Genomic DNA, 26,132 nt, shown 5'->3' with positions numbered 1-26,132 from the left:
CAAAACCCTCACAGAAAAGATTGTTCACAAAACAGCCTCCTTTGGCGCAAAAACTCTGAGCCACTTGAGAGAGTTAAGTCACTTTTCATAGAGTAGAAGGGCCCAATCAAACCAGATCCAGCTGTACACTTGTCCCAAAAGATCTGGTTTTCAGAGCACAGTATCATGACTTGTGATATGGGAAGGCTGAGGAATGAGGAGGCATGTACGGCCAGGGGTCACTCTCAGTCGTTATTAGAAGATTAAAGGTCTTTTCCATTTCTCATTGGGCAATTGAACAAATAGTATCAGGAGTCATCCAACATTAACAGGACATTGGAAATCTTTTAGGTAAGTCAATGTTTGACATTGGGAAGCAGAGGCCATGGGTTAAAAACCTTATAAGAGTTATAATAGTAGAAAGGCAATGTGGATTAATGGATAGAGAGTCAAGCTTGGAGTCTAAATGATCTATACTTCCCTGTATGACACATGAATAAGTCACTTAAGGTCTTATTTAGTATTCCAAGCAATAATTATTACAAGGGAATTGATAATTAGTTGGGGGGAAAATTCCGATTGAGCTATGAAATCATAGATGTGATGAAAAAAATATTCACTATGGTAATGGCATTGTATGTTGGTCCAAAGAAAAAATGTTTCAAGTGGGACAATGGAAAAAAAAATTGTTTCTGAAATTAGAAGACATGGGTCCAAGGATTCTGGTTGTCATTTACTACCTGTGTGGCCTTAGGTAAGTCACTAACCTAACTGGTCCTCATTTTTACTCATCTATATCTATAAAGGAAGAATGTTGGGCTAGATGACTGGCTTCTAAGGTGCTTTCTAGTTCTAAATATCTGGTCCTAACTCATTTCAATTTTAATGATGTTGATAAGAAAGTAATGACTTTGGGGTGCTGGGCAGGATATAAATGTGAGTAGTTGGTTGTGTGTGGGAGGAGGCAGTCTGGACTTATGATTTCATCTGTTTAAGCAATTCCCAGTGTGGATAATCCTCCAGTCCAGCAAATTGTCTATTACTTAGTTTCCTGTGAGCAGTGAGAGATTAAGTGACATATTCAGTGTCACATAGCCAGCATTCATCTGAGAAAGTCCTGGAACTCAGGCATGAGTCTTCCTGACTCCAAAGCCAGCTCTTATACACGACTACATCATGCCAACTTTGTGTTACCAAGTCTCACTACACAATCAGTTTAATGATCGGTTTTGCAGGTAGCAATGAATGAATCAAACGTATCCCACTGATACCCAACCTGCATCTTGTTGTTCACTAGTTTATCAATTGTGCCTGACTCTTCATGACCCTATTTAGGATTTTCTTGGCAGAGAAACTGAAGTGGCTTGCCATTCCCTTCTCCATCTCATTTTAGAGATGAGGAAACTGAGGCAAACAGGGTTAAGTGACTTACCCAGGGTCATTTTGCCAGTAAGTGTCTGATGACAGATTTGAACTCACAAAGATGACTCTTCCTGACTCCAAGCTCAGCACTTTAACTACTGTATCACCTAGCTGGCCACCCAACATCCATAACAACATCTTATGTTTGGATGCTACTTCATCCTTTTAAAAATCACACCAATGACCCTTATGATATTTGATATGCACAGCAATCATAAAACATAAGCAGAGAATATATTGCTACCTTTATTTTGAAGATAAGGAAAATAAAACTCTAAAGCTAAATAATATGGCAAACATTATCCAAAGACATCAGAGAAAGAGACAGAACTAGATGCTAGGTCTCCAGACATTAAGCCTAATGCTATTTCCAGTCTCTCAAGCTAGCATCTTACCAATTCTGTGTCACATTCTTCCTTCATCAGAAGTTCTTTACCCAACAGTATTCTAAGAAGAAGGGTGACTGGCATGATTATGCACGCGAATGATCCTCACACCATCCAGTAAAGAATCTGGAATACACGAGAGAGAAGTTAAGAGATGCTCTGGATCCCCAAAGCGAACCTCTAGATTTCAATTAAGATTGATGAGTGGTAGCTCAGATTTTTCTTCTGCAATGAAAAATAAAATCATAAGACTGATTCTAGACCATAATCTATCAAGAAAGTAAGGATGTGTGGAGATAGGTAGACATGAAAAACTTATCACTGAGCATCTAGAAATATTATTTAGAACATGAGGGTTTTTTTCTAGAGATCAAAGTGCATAAGGCTGGAGTTTATATTTTGACTCTTTTATCATCTTTACTTCCCCTCACCCCCAGTGACTTTGTTTTTAATTTCCATTTATTTTATTTTTTCCAGTTACATGTAAAGGTAGTTTTCAACACTCATTTTCATAAGATTTAGAGTTCCAAATTTTTCTCCATGCCTCCCTTTCCTACCCCCTCCACAAGACAGCAACCAATCTGACATTGGTTATATATGCACAATCTACAAGTGCATTTTTATTTAAATCTGTGTTCGATCAATATCAGTTCTCTCTCTGGGAGTGGACAGCATGCTTCATCATTAGTCCCTTGGGATTGTCTTGGATCATTGCATTGATGAGAGTAGTCAAGTTATTCACAATTGCTTATAGAACAATACTGCTGTCACTGTGCACAGTATTCTCCCAGTTCTGCTCACTTCACTATACATCAGTTCATGAGTCTCTCCAGGTTTCTCTGAAATTATCCTGCCTGTCATTTCTTGAAGCACAATAACTCCATTACAATCATATACCACAGCTACTTCAGTCACTCCCCAATTGATGGACATTCCTTGAATTTCCAATACTTAGCCACCACAAAGAGTTGCTATAGATATTTTTTGTACAATTTTCCCCCCTTTTCTCTTTTTCACAATTACTATTGTTAACTGTTTCCCTCCATCCTATTCCCTTCCCCATAATAGTTACTCTATTATCTATCTTCTTTCACCCTATCCCTCCTCAAAAGGGGTTTGCTTCTGACTGTCCCCTCCCCCAATCAGCCGTCCTTTATTTTGCCCCACCCTCTTTATCCCCTTCCCCTCCTATTTTCCTGCAGGGTTAGATAGATTACTCCACCCAATTAAGTGTGTATGTTATTCCCTCTTTGAGCCAATTCTGATGAGTTCATTTACTGCCCTGTCCACTCCATAAATGCTTTCCTGTTTCTTTCATGTGGGATTTTACCCCATACTACTTCTGCCCTTTCCCCTCCCCCAGTGCATTCCCCTCACCCCTCAATTTTACCCTAAAGATGTCATCATGGGGCAGCTAGGTGACACAGTGGACAAAGAATTCACCATGGACCCAGGAGGACTATAGCCCCAATCTGGGCTCAGACACAAGACATCCACTCACTTCACAACCCCAGGCATGTCACCTAACTCTAACTTTTTATGGTTCTCTATGGTCTTGCATTTGAAAGTCAAATTTGCCATTCAGTTCAGGTTTTTTCATCACAAATACTTGAAAGTCCTCTTTTTCATTGAAATCCTATTTTTTCCTCTGAAAGATTATATGCAGTTTTGCTGGATAGGTGATTCTTGGTTGTAATCTCAATTCCTTTGTCCTCTGGAATATCATATCCCATGCCCTCTGATGCTTTAATGTAGAAGCTGCTAGATCTTGTGCTACCCTGACTGGGGTTCCACAGTACTTGAATTCATTCTTTTTGGCAGTTTGCAATATTTTCTCCTTCACCTGGGAGCTCTGGAATTCGGCTATAATATTCCTGGGAGTTTTCCTTTTGGGATCTCTTTCAGGAGGTGATTGGTGGATTCTTTCAATTTTTATTTTACTTTCTGCTTCTGGAATATCAGGGCAATTTTCCCTGACAATTTCTTGGAAGTTCTTGTCTAAATTTTGTCTAAGCTCTTTCCTTGATCATGGTTTTCAGGTAGTCCAATAATTTTCAAATTATCTCTCCTGGATCTATTTTTCAGGTCAGCAGTTTTTCCAAGAAGATATTTCACATTTCCCTCTTTTTTTTTTTTTTATTCATTTGAATTTGCTTTATTGTGTCTTGGTTTCTCATAAAGTCACTAGCTTCCATTTGTTCAATCCTAATTCTTAGGCAATTATTTTTGTCAGAGAGCTTTTGTATCTTCTTTACCACTTGGCTTTTCAAGCTGTTGACTTTTTTCCCCATGTCTTTCCTGCATCACACTCATTTCTCTTTCCATTTTTTCCTCGACCTCTCTAACTTTATCTTCAAAGTCCTTTTTGAGTACCTCTATGGCCTGAGACCAATTCATATTTTTTGGAAGCTTTAGATATAGGGACCCTGATGTTGGCATCTTCCTCTTAGGGTGTACCTTGATCTTCCTTGTCACTAAGAAACTTTCTATGGTCCTCACCTTTCTCTGTCTGCTCATCTTGCCTTTCTTTTAATTGACTTTCAGCTCCTTAAAATAGGGCACTGTTTCCAGGCTGCACTGTCCCAAGCTTCAGGGGGTCCCAGGTGGTTTGATTTAAGGAGGGGCAGGTTCTTCATTCACCTGGACTATTCCCTGGTCTGTAGATGACCCCAGGCCAACTTGCTAATCAACCAGTTTTGTGTGCTGTGGTTGTCACCTCCAATGAGCCTGTGCCCCTCCCCCACATGGGCCACTGTTACTCAAGCCTACCTCCAGGTTCCCAGCAGGGGTGAAAAACTCAAGTTCTGCCTCAGCACCAGCATAGACCCCTGTAATCTCTCCCCTCCCCAGGGCTTAGCCCTCTCATTAGACCGTGAGCTAAGTTTCAAATGACACTGGTGCTGCAGCTGATTCAGGGGCTCTGAGGGTCTTTTCTCTGATGAGGCCTTCCTGGGACTGGATCTGTGTCAGTATGACTGTGGGGGTTGGGCTGACTCCTGTCTCAGCACAGCAGCTCCCTCCTTCAGACATTACAAGCCATACTTGGTTGGAAAATGATCTTAGCATATTCTTCTGTGGATTTTGTTGCTCCAGATATTGTCCAATATCAATATTTGGAGGTTTTTTGGAGTGATCATCTCATGAGTGCCCCCAGTGACTTTCAAGAAGAAATACCAAAATGATAACTTTGCAGAACTACTTAATAGGGAAAACATGATTTTTAGTGCCAAGTATGGTTAAACCCTGAAAGATTCTTACAATATTATAATTTTTACCTTTGTTCAGTTGCTTCCTTATAGGAATGGGAAGTGAGTGGAGAAGGGGGAATGGAAGGCCCAGGGAGAAAAGTCATGGGAAGAACTTTCTCAAGCTGCCAAATCAGTGAAATTTAACATTTTAAGCTATAAACCTTTCAGTAGCTTGAAATAAATCCTTCAGTTTCATATGAGATCTTGGTTTCTACAGCTGAAGATTTATTCAACTTCCTGTGATTCAGGCCAAGAGACATAAACATGAAAGATCTGACAGTGGTGCTGGGATATTACCCGGTGTCTCACAGTGGCATTACTAACCTAGTTATTTTTCTGGATAGTGTCAATAGTCCTCTCCACCTTCCCCTTTATGTTCCAAATGAATTGTCAAAGGGGTTGATTTTCTCTCTTAAATATATTTACCCAGCTACTAACTCTGGGAGGAAGTGACAATTATCTATTTCTTATTACTTGAGTTGAAGCTGAGACTACAAGAAACTAATACCAAGTCTCACTAGACAATCAGCAATCATTTATTGTTTCTTTATGCCAGGCACATATTAAGTACTTGGGATACAAAGAAAGGCAAAAATAGCCCATGCTCTCAAGAAATTGCCATTATAGCAAGGAAGACAAATATAAAGATAATTTAGTACATATAATACATACATAAAATACATACATAAAGATAATTTAGTACATATAATACATACATAAAATACATACATAAAGATAATTTAGTACATATAATACATACATAAAATATCTACAGAGTAGATGTAAGGTATTCTCAGATCATCACGTACTGTTTTGTTCACTGTCAATCTTGTTATGGATTGAATTACCCTTGTAGATTTATTTAAAGCTCAACTCAAATGATACCTTCTACATGAGGGTTTTTCTGAACCTACAGATGCTGGAGTGTTTGCAATGAAATTGCATTTTATTATGTATGTATACAGACACATAGGTATATATGTATATTATGTATATGCACATATAAGGACATAGATGTATATTTGCATTATCCATGCTGTTTCCCTTAATAAAATATAAGCTTCATAAGGGAGCTTATACATTTTCATTCATATACATAAATATATATATATATATAAATGTGCATATGTGTATACATATGAATGAATATATAAAGATTACCTATGATATTGACAGATTAGGAACTTTTACTCCCCAGGAACATCCATAAGTTTTTGAATAATCTTATTAATTACTGAGTTTCCTTAGTCCGTTGGAAGGTGTTTTTTTGTTGTTGTTATTGTTCATTTGTTTATTTGTTTTTAATAAGAGCTTCTTAATAATAGCTTCTTCTTTTTTTTTTTTTTGCGGGGCAGTGGGGTTATGTGTCTTGCCCAGGGTCACACAGCTAGTAAGTGTCAAGTGTCTGAGGCCGGATTTGAACTCAGGTACTCCTGAATCCAGTGCCAGTGCTTTATCCACTGCACCACCTAGCCACCCCCAGTAGCTTCTTAAATAATAGATTATTTGGGTTTTATTGAACTACTGCCTAATTGTAAATTAGCTATAGACATCAATACTTTTGAAGGACTAAAAACCTTAGATATGTGACCTTGTGGGAAACCTCATATGTTTCTTCATATATCATGGAGATTACACAAATAAATTTGCAGAAGTAAGGATAGTGGGATTATTTTCTTAACATTTTAATATTAGCCCTATATATTGCATGACCTATGAATTTCCCATAATAGTTCCATAAAATTCATATATTTTAATTCTTAAGTATAAGTGAAACTATTAAGAATATATGTAAATTTATAATTATCTTGGGGTACAAGTAAAGTTATTTTAAATATTTTTATTTGTTGAAGTCAGTAAGAAATTCAGTATTCTAATTATTGTTACAATCTAGTGATAAAAGATATTCTTAAGGATTTGCAAGTTATACCATAGATGTTCAGAACAGAAAATGAGAGAGAATATTGCATAACTACCCTGCTGTTCCTTAGTACAAAACAATAAAAGTACTAAATTTAAAATATATATAAATACATACATATATTATATATACATACATATATAAAATGTTAATATAATTGCTTTAGTTTTGTCTTTGTATGCCTAGTACCAAGCACAGTGCCTGAAACAGGAAGTACCCCATAAGAGCTCATTTGATTGTTTCTTAAGATCAGAATAATCAGGACAATATTTCATTGTAAAAATAAGGAAACTGAGGCTCAAAGAGGTAAAGTAAAATACCCAAGGTCATACAGAGCTGATGATAGAATCAGGACCAGAAGACACGTTTGTCTCTGATGCCCCAACCTGCAAGGATATTAGTGGGGACTAGGTTCCCAAAGTGTTGTTCTTTTTGGGCACAGCTAGAGCAGGGATCATGGACTCCTTTGCTACTTTGGTGAAGCCTGTGAACCACTTCTCAGGGAAAAAAAATAAATGCATATAATATAGAGAATTACAAAGGAAACTAATTACATATGAGTTTTTAACAAAATAGACTTGAACAGGAAGAAAATAAGTTGGAAAACTTAATTTTTGACTCCATCCTTCTATTCTTAATTATGTAGGGACTGATTCATTTTTATCTTCACATGACACTGTGCCCAGAACATAGAAAGCACTAAATTAATTTCTTATCATTGATGTTATTCATTAAATAATTGAAATAATCATGATTGTTATCAACTTAATTTGATAACCCCCTTAACACAGTGTAACAATGTACTCACTAAAACAGAGACAAGAAATAAGACTGAAATGGGAGAAAATTTGTTGGTTCTTCATAAGAGAAAAGGGTTCAGATTCTCCCAACTGTCTATGAACAATAGACACACAGAAGAATAATTACCTGACATTAGGAACTTGAAAAATTACTCTCTCCATTTGATGTTTCCATTCCGTGGGCCAAAGAATTGGACTGAATAATAAGCATACTATAGAAAACACTGTGATAATCGTTTTTTTTTTTTTTTTTTTTGGTAATAGATGTGGACAACTGCTTTTGTCAAGGAAATCACTCTTTTGGTACACTAAAACAAGCCACTGTCAACTTTATTTTCCTTAGTTCCTGAATATGAAGAGAAAGTCTGGATATGAAATAAATGGAGGTCCAGTAGTTCAGACTTCATGGTGGGAAAATGAGTGAGTGTTAGGATAAGGTAAGACAACAAGGAAAAATAACAAGGACTTATTAAGAGCCAGTAGAATTCTGGTGGGTTGACTGTCAATCCATTTTCTTTACACTATACCTACTTTAATTTTAAATTTGTTATTGTTGTTCAGTTGTATCCAACTCTTTTTGACCCCATTTGGGATCTTCTTGGCAAATATACTAGAGTAGTTTTTAATTTCCTTTTCCAGCTCAGGTGAGGAAACTGAGGCAAACAGGGTTAAGTAACTTGCCCAGGGTCACACAGATAGTAAGTATCTGAGGCTGGATTTAGACTTAGCTCTTCTTGACTCTGGGCCCATTGCTCTATATACTATGCTACTTAGCTACCTCTACTTTTAAATACCTCAAGAGATTTCTGTCTCAGAGGCAGCTAGATGGTGCCATACTGCACAGAGTACTGGGCCTAGAGTCAGGAAGACTTGAGTTCAAATTTAGCCTCTGACATTTATTATCTGTGTGACTCTGGGCAAGGCACTTAAACTTTGACTGCCTTGGTTTCCTCACCTGTAAAGATGGGAATAACAGAACACCTTCCCCTCAGGGTTTTTGTAAGGATTCAATGAGATAATATCAGCAAAATGTTTAGCACAATGTGTAGTACATAGTAGAAACCAGGTAAATGCTGATTCTCTTTCCTTTCTCCTTCTCTTTCTGTATTGCATAATAACAGCCTTACAAATAACACTGAAATAATTTAAGCTGAAGGAGAAACTCTTGTGGTTTTTAAGATTCCTGTTCTTAAAAAAATGGAATGATTTTATAATAAAAACCTATAAGACTGTCCTATGGTTAAGTCTTGTTAGTCTGTCCCTCACCATAGATGTCAGCATATGGTGCAGTTAGAAATACATTCATGAAGAGACATCAAAGGTCCTTTAGTTGAATCCATTCATTTTTTGTAGAAGAGGAAACTGAGTCCCTGGGAGACAAAATTATTCACCTAAAATCACACAGGTAGTAAGATTAAAATTGGGATATTTTTGTCAACTAAATTCCTTTGGACAGAATTTAATATGAAAAATGTTATAGAAAAATCCAGTGGGTTATGGATTGTAAGGCTATATAGCATTTGTAGCTATCATCTTTCTTCACTAGTTTTTTTTTTTCTTTCAGCTCTAAGCATTGTATTCATCTTAGACAAAATATTTGGGGGGGAAAATGCAACAAATGGAATCATTTTAAGACAGAAAGAACAGGTCTTACATTTTTAAAAAATGCAAAGAGAGGCCATGTCATTCATTTTATTATTTGGACAATCCCAATTAACTTGTGGTGGGCAAATCTCAGAATGTAACAATGGCTCAGGAATGAGATTTACTGGTCCCAACATAGCCAGGGAATTCAGCACAGCCTTTCTCTCCATCATTCTAAGAGAAAACAGACAATAGGATGCAGTTGAGTCCTAAATGAGTTGGCACCAAGGAGAGGCAGATGGAAAGTTGTGCCAGTGCTCATAGCAGTGTGGAAAATCGTAACCTACAGGCACATCTGTGAGACAAGGCCCTGCAAACTAAAATGGACAATCTGGGGATTAGGTGGGGAAAGCACACTGTGGGATTAACCAACCGCAGCAGGCTTTGAGGACAGTGTAACTTTCCTTTCAGTTAGCCCAAAGCAATTATGTTCAGGATAGAAACAAAACTCTCCCCCAACTAAGTAAATGGATGGGGAGTGTAAAACAGCTTTGAAAATGGCGTTTTTTTTGGAGGGGGAGAATCTAGACTATTAATGAATCAAACATATAAAAACATCTGTTTAGGAGAAAACCCTAGTCAGTCTTTTATTTACAAATAAAGATTTGTGTAAAGGACTGACCAAAATTTTTGATAGCATTTATTAAATGTTTATTTTATAGAAGGTACTATGGAGGGCATAAGGAATACAAGGCAAGATCAAAATATTTCTTGCCATCAAGGGGCTTAAATTCCACTATGGGAATAGCATATAACACTTGTGACCTCATTTCCTACCCCAATAAATGCACTGCAACATGGACATTGAAGGGAGCAAAGGGGAATTCAAAGTACTCTAGGAATGGACTGAAGGATTTTCACATTATAAATCATTAGAGTTTGGTTGGTTCGGTGCTCTCATTTTACAAATTAAGAAACTAAGGCACAGAGAGAGTGTGAAATTCTGAAGATCACACAGGTTGTAAATTTTGGAGCTAGGATATTAAACATAGGTTTGATTTCAGATCCATTGTCTCTGTAGCACTTCTGCCTCTTCCCATTAACTGATCCTGGGACTTGAAGAAATCATTTCCCTACTTTCAGTTTCAATTGTCTTAGCCATAAAATGGTTAGAGTAGGGGAAGCCTAAATTCGCTTCTAACTCTAGATATCTTCCTGTTTCCTTCAGCTGCTATAGGGGCCCTGATGTTGACAACTTCCTCTGAGGGTGCACCTTGGTCTTCCTTGTCACTGAGAAACTTTCTATGGTCCTCACCTTTCTCTGTCTGCTTATCTTGCCTTTCTTTTACTTGACTTTTAGCTCCTTAAAGTGGGGCACTGTTTCCAGGCTGCACTATCCCAAGCTTCAGAAGTCCCAGGTGGTATGATTTAAGGAAGATGAGGTTCTTCATTCACCTGGCCTGTTCCCTGGTCCTAGATGACCCCAGACCAACTTGCTAGTCAACCAGCTTTGTATGTTCTGTTTTTTAGCTCTGACCTGTCTGTGCCCCTCCTTGACCTGGGCCACTGCTACTCAAGCCTATGTCCTGTTTCTAAGCAGGGGTGAAAAATCCAAGTTCTGCCTCAGCACCAGCATAGACCCCTGTAGTCTCCCCCCTGCCCAGGGCTCAGCCCACTCACCAGACTGTGAGCTTAGTTCCAGACGACACTGGCACTTCAGCTGATTCAGAGGGTCTAGGGGTCTCCTTCTCTGGTGAGGCCTTCCTGGGACTGGATCTGTGTCAGGGTGACTGTGGGGTTGGGCTTGACTCCTGTATCAGCACAGCAGCTCCCTCCTTCTGACCTTCCAAGCCATTCTTGGTTAGAAGATGATTTCAGCACATTCTTCTGTGAGTTTTGCTGCTTTGGGCATTTTCCTACGGCATTATTTGGATGTTTTTGGGAGTGATCCTGGGTCCTGATTTACTCAAGAGGAGGAGGGACTTGTGTCCAGAGCAACAATACACTTCCAGCAACTCAGAAGATACTGATTATTTCTTATGCATTATAATCTAGCTATTATATATTGCTTATTGATTGATTCTTAGCTAAGAGTAGCTGCGTGAAGTATTCTGGCATGTGTGTCTGCCTTCATAAGGAACCAAATCCATAGTTCCAGGGTTATGCAAATAGTAATAACCAAAAGACAAAGTCAAGAGGAGGTGAGATTAGTCAGTGGGTATAGACTAAGAATTAATGTTGATATAGAAAGCAGCTTGTCAGCCTGGGTAAGGAGCAAAACTCTCATTTTCCTTGATTTAAATTCTGTTATTTTTATTTTTTCAATTCAACAACTGTTTATTGTTCCTTTGTCCGTTAGTGGTTACATGTGAGGAGGCAGAAACCTGAAGTAACAACTAATACTGCCATTCTAGTTTCCACATGCCAAGCTTAATGTAATACAAGGGTCTTCACCCCTACTTTTTTAAAAATCTTAGTTGATTCTGAACTTGAAAAAATAATACAAGCATTTTCATAACATAGTGGAATAGGAAAAAAATTACTGTACATGAAAGTGCAAATCTATTAGTTACAACTAGAGTTCAATTCTGCATCCTCTTCTATTAAGTTTCTTGGCCCTTTATCCTATCAAAAATCTTGCCCCACCAAATTTAAGCCTTGAATTCTTCCCAGCAGGCTTCTGCTTTCACTTCTACTCATGTGCTTCTGAATGAAGCTGGAGAAAATCATAAAGCTTTGTTGGCTGGGTCCACTACAAATTCATGTTACATAATTTCAATTGGGCTCTCACTGAAGCAAGGAATCCTTTTATTCCACCCTTAATCACTTCATTATCCTTCTCACCACAAGTTTTTTTTCCAAATCTCCTAAAGCCCTCCACCAACACTCACAGCTTAGAATCTTGCATACATTTCTCAAAAAAAATGAGGGTATTTTTGCCCAAAGCTCCCACTTCTCCCTTGATTTTCATCTCATATTACTCAGACACTGTTCACCATCTCATGCTTTGCCTTTTCCCAAGAAGAGATAATCCTTCTTTTTTGCCAAGACCAATCCCTTCCCATGAACAAGTGATTGCATTAAATTCTGTCTTCTCTACCAAATTGCTCCCTCTAAGATCTCCAGTTTGGTATCGATCTCAGTCTCTCCCTGTCTGTTTTCTGCCTACAGACATAGCCATGTGTTCCTGTCCTCAAAACTCCCTCACTTTATTCATCCCTCCTTGCTAGCTCTTATCCTATATTTTTTCTGCTTTTTGCATCTAAATCTCTTAAGAAGGCTGTCTACAATTCGTGCCTCCGTGTCCTTTCCTCTTCTTAAGTCTCTGCAGTACGATCTCTTAACTGCTAAATGTAATGGCCTTTTCTCGGTCCTCATCCTGCTTTACGTCTCTGAAGCCTTAGACACTGTTAATCACTTTCTTCTCTTGGCTATTCCCTTCTTTCAGGATTTTTATAACACCGATCTCTCCTGATTCTTCCACCAAAGCTTTGTCTTGCCCCCTCCCCCAGTACCTTTTTATTTAGTGATCTCATCAGCTCCCATGGATTTAATTATCTTCTCTTTACAAATGGTCCTCAGATCTATTGGCATCTAGGTTGGTACAATTCATAGAACACCAGGCCTAGAATCAGCAAATCTGGCCTCAGACACTTATTAGCTGTGTGGCCCTGGGCAAGTCATATAATCGTTGTTTGCCTCACTTTCCTCAACTTTAAAATGGTAATAGCACCTACCTTCAAGGATCAAATGTGATAATAATTGTAAAGCACATAGTGCTAACACAAATATTAGCTATTATTAGCCCTAACTTCTCTCCTGACCTTCAGACTCACATCTCCAACTGCCTATTGTATATCTTGAACTGTGTGTCCCACAGACATCTAAAACCCAACATATCCAAAACTAAACAAACTGTCTTTATCCCCCAAATCTTTTCCTTTTTCTACCTACTCTATTATAGTTGAGGGCACCACCACCCTCCCAATCATTGAAGCTCACAACCTAGGTGTCACCCTCCATACCTCACTCTTTCTTACCACCTCATATCCAATCCATTGTGAAGTTCTATTGATTTTACCCTTGTAATAACTCTCATATATGCCTCCTTCTCTCCTCTAACATTGCCCCAACTCTGGAGTAGGCATTCTTTACCTCACACCATTGTAGTGGCCTCTTTGTTGGTCTCCCAGCCTTTAGTCTCTTCCAACTTGAGTCTATTCTCCACCTCATATTCAAAAAATTGTAATGGCTCCCTATTACTTCCAATATTCAATATCAAATTCTTTATTTGGCTTTTAAAGGCCTTATAACTTCACTCCTTCTTGACTTTCCATTCTCTTGACTTTGTGATAACATGACAGAGTGAGACTTGCTGTTTCTCAAACTCAGTCCTCCATCACTTAACTCTGAGTATTTTTTTCTTGTTGTCCTCCCTACAAGAAACTTCTTTGTCCTCTTCTGTGTCTCCTGCCTCCCCTGGCTTCCATCAGTTCTCTGTTTAAGTCCCACCTTCTGCAAGAAGCCTTTTTCTATTCCCCTGAAATTCCAGTGTCTTGTCTCTCTTGGTTATCTCCCACTTATCGTGTCTATAACTTGTTTGTACATGACTGTGAACTTGAGAGCAGAAGCTGACTTCCCCTCCCCCCATTTCTTTGTGTCCTCAGTGTTTAGAACAGTGCGAAGCTTATATTAGGCATTTAAAAATGTTTGTTGAATGACTGCCTGACTGTTATTATATTATATAAGCCCTTCAAGTAGCTTGTGTAGTTATCTTATTAGAATGTAACTACATCATTAATTTCACCCATAAAATATTTAATTTTATATATAAATATATAATCTTATATATTTTAATTTTATATTTTTATGGGCTTCATTAGATTAAATATCCATTCCAGGATCACTTTATAGATATTGAACCCTATTATATCAGAAACAATTTGAAAATCAAATAGTTTATTTTAGGATCAATGATGTGCATTGTTAGTTAAATAGAAAGAATAATGCATGTAGCATTTGGATTCAGCAAATAGTAATGCTAATCACAGCTCTATCATTTGGGTAAGTCATTTCGCCTTCTTGAGTGTTATTCCTCCTTACAAAAGTAAAGACAGACCTATATAATAAGAAAGATGTTCACTGCTCATGGATAGACCATCCTACTAAAATAAAAATGATAATACTATCTAAATGAATTTATAAATTCAGTGTTACTATTTATATTTCAGTTGGATATATCTGTCTATATATCTATATATCTCTATCTCACTATATCTATCTATATCTATATGCCTACTGATAGTGTTACTGTTAAAACTAGCAAGCCTTTGCTTTGTTAGTTAGCCATACTTGTTGCTTTTGATTGATTACTCTGTACTATGGATATGAATATACTTTGAAAATGTGCATGTCTTATGAACAGCATGCAATTAGACATATTGTCATTATAGTATCCTTCCAGGTACCTGTCCAAGCTCTGTATAGTGTCATGTCTACTTCAAGTGCTGTTAATGCACATTTGTTTCATTTTAGTTTCAACAAATACCTTAGGATGGTTACCTGGGGTGTAGAAAAATCACACTTGTTGTTTCAAAATATTGATGTTTGTGTTTATAGTGTAGTTACAGTTCTGGAACCTGGCCTAGCTGAGGGACTGCAAAGAGTTTTGGCCCAGGAGAGGAATTTAGCCCCAGTGCTAAAGCCCCTTGGTAGTAGACTCCATCCTTATTGTGAAGACTCTGTGAGGGGTGTGGTGGACTTGGTGAGAGCAAAAGAGAAGAAATATCTGCTCTCTTTAGACTTTCCAAGATGTTTAGTTGCTTCACATTTTTGTTTTGTTTTGTTTTGTTTGGCTTACAGGCTTCTAGGAGAGAGGTAGCTGAAGGGAGAGAAAGACTTTTGAAAGAAACTGACACGTAGGACTTCAATTGTCTCCCTATACCCAACTTGCTATACCAGGAATTTTAGGGAATTTTCCCCTTGGGTGAGATTTGGCTGAGTTATCTCACTCCTAATGTGAGAGTTCCTTCAATCTGTATTATCTGATATATATTCTCATGTGCATAATTCTCTGTTTTTTGTTTTGCTATTGACTTGAATAATTCAGGAACATAGGTACCTTAGTAAGGAAACTGCTTTTATCAATACAAACCAGTAACCTCTCTATAATTTAAAGTCTTACAGAGCTGTGTTGGGATAGTGAAAAGTTATATGACTCACTCTAGGTCGAACAACCAGTATGTGTCAAAAAACAGTTTGAAGCAAGGTGACCCTGATTGTTTTCTATCCACTGTGTCCCTGTAACACATCACATCAAAGAATCATAGAAATTGTGAAATAGAATGGATTCCAATAATTACCTGGTCCAATCCATCATTGAAAGGAATCTCCACTATAATACAACTGACAAGTACTTATCCTGCTTCTCCTTATAGATCTGCAGGGAGTGAGAACCTTCACCTTCTTTTCATTCCACTATTGGACTAAGAATTATGATGATTTCCTTTTATCAAGTATAAATTTAACTCTTCTCTACTTCCTTCCCCTGGTCCTGATTCTGTCCTCTAGAGACAAACAAAATAAACCAAATATTTCCTACACAAAACATCCTTTCGAAAAATTGAAGACATTTAGCATCTTCTCCCTCCCCAATTCTTTTCCAAGCTAAAGATCCCACTTTTTCCAATTGACCTTCATATGACAGAAGCAAGTTCCTTCACCATACTGACCTCCCCCCTTTGGATGCTCTGGTTTGTCAATGTCCTTCTTGAATTATGGAACCCTAAACTGAACACAATACTCTACATAAGGGCTGATGAAGGCAGCAACCTGTGGGACAATTATATCTCTTTTCCTAAAAGGTGAAATCTTTTAAAGATGTCATTAGATTTACTTTGACTGCCAATCATACCACTACCTCATTGTGAGCTTGTAGTCTGCTAAAAGCCCTAGAACTTTTTCAGATACACTTCTGTCTAACATTATGCTTGTGAAACTGTATTTTTTTACCCAGATGTAAGACTTTACATTTATCTTTATTAAATTTCATCCTATTAAGCAATACTTTTGGATTCTGATGAACACATATGAACATATATACATATGTGTGTATTTGTGAGTTTGTTTGTTTAATCCCTCCAAGGTATGTGTATATTGAAAGACAGCATAGCAAAGTTAAATAGAGCTGTGCTTGTAGTTAGAAAGACCTGGATTAAAGATCCTGTTTCTGATATATTGTCTATATATACACTGCCTGTGTGACTCTAGGGAAGTCACTTAACCTCTAAGATAGAGTTCCAGGCAACACTCTTAGAATCTAAGTTTCAAAGCATGTGTCTTTCTATATTTGCTGCATATTCATACATGTTTATAGACTGTATGCATATATACATATATGTATGTGTGTGTGTGTACATGATGTAATATAAACTTTCCAGATGGTTTAAAAGATCATTTACAATATGCAAACTCCCACTAATTCCCTCACCAACATTTCTGTTCCACCTCCTACAGGCCCAGTTTTTTTAGGCCAATGATTTTCAAAGTGAATGACCCATTAGGAGGATTCATCACATCTAAAGAATCTGACTCCTGTGGATCTTTGTCATGGAATTGTACCTAAAGTGGATTTAATACTCTCTTTGTGTGCATACATGTGTTTGTACATGAATATACAAACATGTTACATAATAAAGCACTGCCTAATTTCTAGTGTTCTTTTCCAGTTTTAAAGGGAGAAATACCAATGATATCTCTTTCTCCTATCAATCATACTGAAAACTGGTCTTTTCTTCTCCCTCCTCTTTTAAGTTACTCACATTTGGACAAATATAACTAGACTCAGAAACTTGAAATGGAAAAGTAGAGAGAAAACAATGAAAAATGACTGTTTATAAAACCTTCAACACATTAGTAGATGGAGGAAAGCCCAACTTTCCACAAGGTCCAGAACAGATGAGAAGGACAAAAAACACATGGAAAATATGGAGACTTTGGAAGAAGTAATAAAAATATAAATAAAACAAATACAATAAATTGGGAATTCAGTTTTCTGGTAATGATTTGTTTTCATAGTAATTGAGAACTAACTCCCCTCCACCCCAATTTATGGTAAGTCTCACATTTATGAAGAAGGTAAGCTAGTGGAGTTAGGGGACTAATTGAGGCTGGAGGTTATTCAGACAGCTGCTTTTTATAGTTGGGGCCTGGGTTCAAATCTCAACTTGACCTTAGTGGAAATGTCATTCTAAGTGATGATTAACTAACTCAATAAATACCTTGAAGCTAATTGAATTCACAAACTCAACATTTATTTTGAGTCAGTGGTCAGGTCTTGTTCAAGAGACTTAGGACATAAACTTTCATAAGTAATATTATTGGCATCCTAATGCTGTCTATCAAGAAAAGGCTGGTGGTGAGGGACAAAAAAAGGAGAGGAGAGGGGAGAGAGAGAGAGAGAAATGAAGGTGATATATGATCTGTTCAAAAAGGGGAGATATTCAATAGCATCAATTTCTGAAACACGAGGGGAGCCCTGCACCCTTCCTTAATCCTATCTCGATTTATGTTCCTTCTAACATTTAAAAATCATCTTAAAATCTAGGGACCATTAAGAACCCTGATCAAATGAAAAGATAGGGAACTATTACAAGAAAGGAATCCCATCTAGCTCTACCCAGAAAATGGAAGGAGAAAAGGGCTTACTTTGAGGCAAAAGGAACTTATGTTAAATTTGTGTGTAATATCTGTTACAAAAGCTTCAAAATTCAAAAATTCAAAAGGGGTCTATACAAACTTCCAGTTTCTTTTCTAAGATCATGGAAGTTAAAATAACAAATTTTAGCATATTCTATAAGGTAATTTACATTATGGAGTCAGAAAAAAGTATGTACTTTTAACATTTTTCTGTGAGATAATCTCTGAAGAAGACATAGAGAAGGTGAGGGAAAACTTTCAACTGTTATTTTATGAAAAAAATTATAAAGAGAATTGTGTAATTAATTAGGGTGATGGCTTTAAATAAGGCTGAAGATATTCTTTTCTTATCATTGCTGGAAAGAAGCCAGAGAGAAGAAAAAAGAGAAGCCTCTTCTTTTGATGGAATTTGTTGGTGTTGTTGTTGTTGTTTAATTTAGAATTTTATTTTCCCAAATTATATATAAAAATACAAATTTTGACATCAATTTTTTTAAAATTTGTGTTCCAAATTTTCTTCCTCCTCCCTCCCCACCCCGTACCCCCTAGAACTCAAGCAATTCAATATAAGCTATACATGAGCAGTCATGCAAAACATTTCCACATTAGCCATGTTTTGAAAGAAAACAGACAAAAACAAAACTTCAGATAAAGGAGCTAACAAAAAAAGTTATGTTTTAATCTATATTCAGATACCATCAGTTCTCTCTCTGTAGATGCATAGCATTTTTCATAAGACCTTCAGAGTTGTCTTGGATCATTGCATTGCTGAAAATAGTTGGTCTCTCCAGGTTTTTCTGATAGCATCCTGCTCATCATTTTGATGGAATTTGTTTTAAGCATTATCTTATGGAAAGGGTTAAGGAAATTCTTGTGAGGGATTGAATGGAATGGGACTGTGTTCTCAGAAGTGAAGAAATGTAATTTGTAGTTAGAGTGAGTATTTGAAGTGACTGGCTGTAATTTTTATCATAAGCAAAGTATTATAAAAATTTACCTATGTCTTTTTCTGTTTTATTTTATTTATTAATAAATTATATATAGAATAACTTTAATATTTATTTTCATAGAAGGTTAAGGGAAATAATGTAGACATCTAGATAGCACACTGAGCAAGGTATTAGGCTTTGAGTAATACCTGAACTTTAATCCTATGTTCTATGACCTACTTCTATGACCTAGACATTTAACCTCTTTCAGCCTCAATTGTACTAAATGCAATCTAGATATAATAATAATACTTACATGATATATTTCTGTGAAAAACAAGTTATATTCAACATGTAAAGTAGATTGTGAATATTAAAGTGCTATATTGATACATTGCTATATTATTATATAGAAAGAGAATGAGAATTCCTATGGCAACTGAAAACCATTAAAGATAGCATGAACCGGGGCAGCTAGGTGGCATAGTGGGTAGAGCACCAGCCCTGGATTCAGAAGGACCTGAGTTCAAATCCAGCCTCAGACACTTAACACTTACTAGCTGTGTGACCTTGGGCAAGTCACTTAACCCCAATTGCCTCACTAAAAAAAACAAAACAAAACAAAACAAAAAACACCAACAAGATAGCATGAACCCAGAGTAAAGATTTCCTGGGAAGATAGAGGGTGGGGAATAATCATAGAAATTTCAAGGGTCAGAAATGGATGACACAATCATGGACACAGGAAAATTTCCATAATAGGGCAATATTTCCATCCTCTATATCTGCTTCAGAAATTGATACTTCTAAGAAAAGAAATAGAAAATATCTCAATAAAAAAATTGGGGAAGGAGATAAGATCTACAAGGCAATAACATAGAAAGCATTTAAAAGAATGATCTCAAAAAATAATATGGAAACTTTAATTCCATAAGAAGTAGAGACACTAAAGAAGGAATAAATAAGTAGAAGGATCATGAATCAAGCATAATATATAATAAAAATAAGCTAGAAGCTTTCCCAATAAATTATAAAGTTAATAATGTCCTGCCTTCCTTCTATTATTTATTTAGTTATAGAAATGGTAGCAACAGCAATAAGACAAGAGAAATAAATTAAAGGAATAAAGATAAGAAAAGAGATAAAACTATTTCTATATTCTGATGACATGATAGTGTATAATATCCTAGGGAATCAGTAAAGTTACTAATTGAGACAATAGCTTCAGCAAAATTTCAAACTACAAAATATAAATCAATTTCATTTCATTTCTCTATAATAACAAAATCCAAGAGAAATTAATAGAAAATATATTCCCATTCAAAATAATTCCAATGTGCATAAGATATTTGAAGACTAGTCTCCTAAATGATAAAAAATATTTGCCAATATTTTATTACAAAATGCTTCTTTTTAAGTAATAAATATTTTTATTTGTAATTTTGAGTTCCAATTTTTCTCTCTCCTTCCCTCCCTCCCCATTCCCTTCCCTGAGTCAATAAGCAATCAGATACAGGTTATGCATGTGTGGTTATGTAAAACATTGCCATATTAGTTATTTTGTACAAGAATACTTGAATAAAAGAAAAAAATGAAAGAAAGTGCAAAATAGCATGCTGCAATCTGTGTTCCATCAATATCAGTTCTTTCTTTGGAGATAGATAGTATGTTTCATCCATAGTCTTTTGGGAATTTCTTGAATCATTGTATTGTTGAGAATACCTAAGTCATTTCCAATTCTTCATCAAACAATATGGTTGTTTCTGTGCACAATGTTCTCTTGGTTCTGCTCCCTTTACTGTACATCAGTTCATACAAGTCTTTCCAGGTCTTTCTGAAATCATCCTCCTTGTCATTGCTTATAGCACAATAATCTTTCTTCAACATCATATACCACAGCTTGTTTAGCCTTTCCCCAATTGATGGACATTCCTTTGATATCCAATTCTTAACCACCACAAAAAGATCTGCTATAAATATTTTTGTACAAATGGGTCTTTTTCTCTTTTGGGGAATATCTATAAAGTGCTTCTTAAAGAAATAAACAACAAAATAAAAAGCTGGAGGAATGGTCAGTACTCATGACTGGGATATACCAAAATAATAAAATGATAATACAACCAAAGTTAATTCACATTTTAATGCTATGTCAATCAAACTCTCAAAGGGATACTTTACATAAATTGATGAAGTAATAAGAATCCATTTGGAGACACAAAAGATCTAGAATAGTGAGAGAAATTTTTAAAAAGAAAAAAATAGATCTGGTTTGGTTGTTTTCCACAGTTGAAGACCAAAATGACATAGCTATTTCTGGGTCAATGTGAAATGTGTCCAATGTGGTTGATCAGAACCATACAAGCTCAGAAGGCTCTACCACAAGTTCAACACAAACAGTCCATATGAACATTTGGAGTGGCAATGTCTCTAAATTTGTACATCTCATGTTTCTTTTGAGCTACTGCAATTCTGCTTTGCTTGTAGATCACAGAGTCTTCTTTCACACAAGCATGCCATGTTGGACAGTCCTGTGCTGGTGTCTCCCATGCCTCACAATAAATTCCAGAGTTTTTCAGAGGGCCATTCAGAGTGTCTTTATAATATTTTTTCTGACCTCCACATGAGTGCTTGCCTTGTGTGACTTATCCATAAAATGGTATTTTAAGTAAACATATGTTTGGCATTCAAATAATGTGGCCAGTCAATAAGAGTTGCACTCTGAAGTAGGATTTGAATGTTTGGCAGTTCAGCTTAAGAAAGGACCTCAGGGCCCAGTACTTTATCTTGTCAGGTGATCTTCAGAATCTTCCTAAGACAATTCAAATGGAAGCAATTTAGTTTCCTAACATGGCACTGGTACACTGTCCAAATTTACAGGCATACAATGAGGTTAGCACAATGGCTCTATAGAATTTTAATTTGGTAAGCAGTCTAATACCTCTTCTCTCCCACACTTTCCTTTAGAGCCTCCTAGACACTGAGTAATTTCTGGTAATATATGTGTCAACCTCACCATTTACATGTCCATTCCTGGAATGCATACCACCAAGGCAAATGAACTTATTTACAGCATTCAAAATTTCTCCATTTGCTTCAACCAATAGTTCTACATGTGGATGGTAAGGTGCTGGCTGGTGGAGAACCTCTGATTTCTTGGTGTTAATTGTGAGACCAAGATTAGCACAAGTGGCAGAGAATCAATCCATGCTCTATTGCATCTCACCCTCAGAGGTGGCATTGAATCAGTCATTGAATACAATCATTTGCTAACAAAAAGTCACATACCAACTCTACCTCCACTTTAGTCTTTTCTTGTAGCCTTTTTTATCAATTTGGTAGCCAATCCTGATGTTGTTTTCATTGTTGTAGAAGGTGTCCAACAACATCACTGTAAACAGCATACTAAAAATCATGGGAGCAAGAACACAGCCCTATTTCACTCCATTGGTGACTGGGAATTGTGAGATTATCATCCATTGTCCAGGACCCATGCAAAATTGCTCTCCAGGAACTAGCATAGAATACTGATTATATTCTCCGGGCAATCAAATCTTGCCATAATTTTCTCCAAGCCCTCATGACTGACAGTATCAAAGGCCTGAGTCATATCAATGAACATTGTATACAGTGTTGGTGATGAGAAATCATGAGATGCAGAAGTCTTTAGTAGTAAGTGACTATTGCAGCTCCATTCTTCCCAAGGATTTCCTGCTATGTCTGATAGACTGTGTCTCCTCTGATCACCAAGAAACTTGTCCTCTTTTGGCACCTTGATAATGAGGATCTCCAGGTTTTCATCAAATTTTTCTTTGACCCCATCAGGGTTTGTCATTGTGGGAGCATACAGACTGTTAATGACGACATGGTGCTTTTCTGCAAGTAGAAATCACATTGTTATGAGACTGTAATTCTCTCCTTTTGGGAGGCATGCAAGCTTATTGACTCAATTAGATTTAATTGCAAAACTTACTCTAGCTTCACAGGATTCCTCAGCATGGTGATCACTCCAGAAGAAATGTGAAATGAAGAAACTACAGTAAGCTGGCCTTCGTTTGCCAGCCTTGTTTCACTCAGGGCTACAATTGAATGCAATTCAACCTGCTGAGTTTTCTCACAATAAGAGTTGTTCATCTTTCAGGTTTATTGAATTTTGTGCTGTCCATAAGCATACACACATTTCTTGTACCAGTGGTTAGTGGAATCATCATTACAAAATATTTTGTACATTTTTTGTGTGTGTTTTGACAACAAGGTAGGATCCTTACTTATCGTGGCAAGTCGTCGAAGTTTAGGTTAAGTGACATAGAAAAAATTTAAGCACCTTTTCTACTCCTTTCTTCATGCTGTGAGATGAGTAGTGTGGTCCTTAAAAAGGGCTACTAAGACCCAGAAGGCTGTCAAATCCCATTGCTACTTCAGTCTAGTGAAAAAGCAACCCTATTCCCTGAGCCTCTTGTGTGCACAGTTATGACTACAGGTCCCAGTGTATTTGTACCTATTGTTTTGTCTCTTTTCCATCACCAGAGGACTTCAAAAATGGTAAAATGGTATGGGTGATATATTTTGAATTGCACATAAACTGGATTTAAGTGAGGCAAAGTTTCATGAAGTCATCCTTACTCTCTCTTACAGAATCATTGAAGTCCAGTGGCAAGACAGAGTCAAGACAACCAGTGATGGCTCCGAATGCAATGGATAGGGGCAGCTAGGTCACACAGTGGATGAAACACCTGCCCTGGATTCAGGAGTACCTGAGTTCAAATCCGGCCTCAGACACTGGACACTTACTAGCTGTGTGACCCTGGGCAAGTCACTTAACCCCCATTGCCCTGCAAAAAAAAAAGAATGCAACGGATAACCTTGACATCTCTGGTGTCTAGCTAAGCTCCATGGCCTATTGGAACAAATTATTTACATCTGCCTATTCTCCAGGGAACATCTTCATATACTTGGGGAAGACAACCCCTAACTCACTGAAGGGTTTGAGGCCTGTCAATTACCTTCAACCTGATATAGCCTGTCTGCCAAAACAATTTCACCAGGCTGTGGTTACTGCCCATGCTATAGTTTCTTGGAGCCACAGGTGAGAGCAATGTGGCAGGTAGACACCAAAAATGGAAAGCAGTCCTGAAGAGGGTTCAGTAGCCCTCATACCAAAGGTACTAGTTTTCTCTTCACACCTCCTACACCCTTCCCTCAAACAGATAAAGATAAAGGAGTAATAGATCTCCAAGGCCTGAGAGTATATTATAAGTAGTTATCAAAACTATTTAGTATTAATTAAAAATAACATTAAAAATAAACAGTTAGATTAAGTGATTAGTGTTGACAAGGGAGAATACAAAAAGGAATTGAATAATCCAGTGTTCAATAAATTAGGAAAAATTACTTAGGAAAGAACTCTCCATTTGATAGAAATTTCTGGAAAAATTAGAAAGCCGTCTGTTAGAAATTATTTTTCGACAAACATCTTGTGTCATATTCCACAATGAATTCAAAACAGGTATAAAACCTCAATATTAAAGATTATACCTTTGAAAAAAGAATGACAAAAATAGGAGAAGCAGACAATATACCTTTTGTTTCTATGAATAAGAAATGAATTCTTAACCAACAAGTGATAGAAGCAATTACAAAATATAAAATAGTCTTGATTACATGAAATAAAAAATGTGAAACAAAATTAATGTACCCTGGATAAAAAGGAAGGGGACAAATAGGGGGAGGAATCCACAGAATTTATCAGATAAGTGTTTAGTATTCATGAGATCTAAAAATGATCATATATGTGGGTGTGAATGTATAGACAGATATATAATAGATAGAGATAAAGAGATAGACAGACAGACAGATAGAACCAAAAACCATTCCTCAATATTTACATTCAAAGGATTATATGCAGCTTTAAAAAGAAATCCAAAGTATTAACAACCATATGAAAGAATGAATGAAATAACTAATAATAAGAAATACAAATCAAAATATTCATGAGGTTTCACCTTGCAAATGAGCATAAATGACAAAAAGTGGGAATAGCCAATGTCGATGGAGTTATGGGAAGATAAACACACTAGTGCATTGTTGGTGGAGCTGTGAATCAAACATTTTGGAAAACAATTTGGAGTTATGCAAACATAATAACGTGCACACCTTTTGGCCCAGTAATTCCACTACTAGGCTTATACCCTAAAGAGATCATTGATAAGAAGGAAACCCCTACATACTACAAAAATATTTATAACATCATTTTTTCTGGTAGTAAAAAACTGAAAACACAATAGATGCTTATTGAACTAAACAAACTGTAGTACATGAATATAATGGAATATTACTTCGCAAGAAACAGATATGGTAAATACAGAAAAACAGGGGAGAGTTAAATGATCTTATACATAGTGACTTATGAAAGACAAGAAAACAACGTAAACAGTGATTACAACAAAGTAAATGGAGGGGAATCACAAAATGATCATAAATGAATATTGCAAAATTACAAAGAACAAGCATGACTCCAATGAAGAAATCTGAAAGGACATTCCCATCCTACTCCTTTGTGAAGGTGGGAAGTTATGATGCATTATATCCTTATTTAACATTAATATATATTTGATGTATCTCAAGATTATTTTCAGGGGCCTGAAAATATTTACACGTGGAGAGACATATATAGGAATGAGTTAAAATGGCATGCTGAGAACAGAAATATGTTAGGCTATCATGCCTCATAAACCTTAATACAAAAAGAAGAATTTTGAATAATGGGCATATTAATTAAGAATCTTATACTGAGAAACTTCTTTGAAATATGTATCCAGATTAAAGAAATGGGATCCCTTTCTCTAAAAGTGTAATGAATTCTCTTGTAGATGAGATTGTCTTTCCTAATTTGTATCTATTTCTACAATTACAGAATCAAAACTCTCACAAGTATTTCAATCCATGTTCATGAACTTTGAAATTCCTTTACCTGATCAAAGTCTTTCCCTCTCCCATGAAATTCCAAATTCTGTTCTTTCTCTTCAGTATATTTCCAGTCTTTTCATCCTTCAGTTCTTTTGTAAATCACCACCCCCACACTGGTTATACGCACTTCCCTTCTACATCTTGACCTCTGGTGAAGCAATTCAACTCTATGCTGTCTTCTTCTCTCCAATCCCTTTATCCCA

General features: G+C 36.6%; 1 long non-coding RNA gene across 2 annotated transcripts; it reads left to right on the top strand.

Moving 5' to 3' along the window:
• Window positions 1-359: 359 nt before the first annotated feature.
• LOC122755887 lies at window positions 360-25,896 on the top strand. Of its 2 annotated transcripts, XR_006356417.1 has the most exons (3): window positions 360-733; window positions 8,021-8,193; window positions 23,599-25,896. It is a non-coding gene; the product is annotated as an uncharacterized LOC122755887 (long non-coding RNA). The 2 variants fall into 2 exon arrangements; XR_006356416.1 differs by lacking the exon at window positions 8,021-8,193.
• The last annotated feature ends 236 nt before the right edge of the window (window positions 25,897-26,132 follow it).

Source organism: Dromiciops gliroides, chromosome 4 (genome assembly GCF_019393635.1).
Source record: "Dromiciops gliroides isolate mDroGli1 chromosome 4, mDroGli1.pri, whole genome shotgun sequence".
Classification (NCBI taxonomy): domain Eukaryota; kingdom Metazoa; phylum Chordata; class Mammalia; order Microbiotheria; family Microbiotheriidae; genus Dromiciops; species Dromiciops gliroides.
The sequence above is the reverse complement of the archived record's forward strand: the minus strand, read 5'-3'. Positions and strand labels throughout refer to the sequence as shown.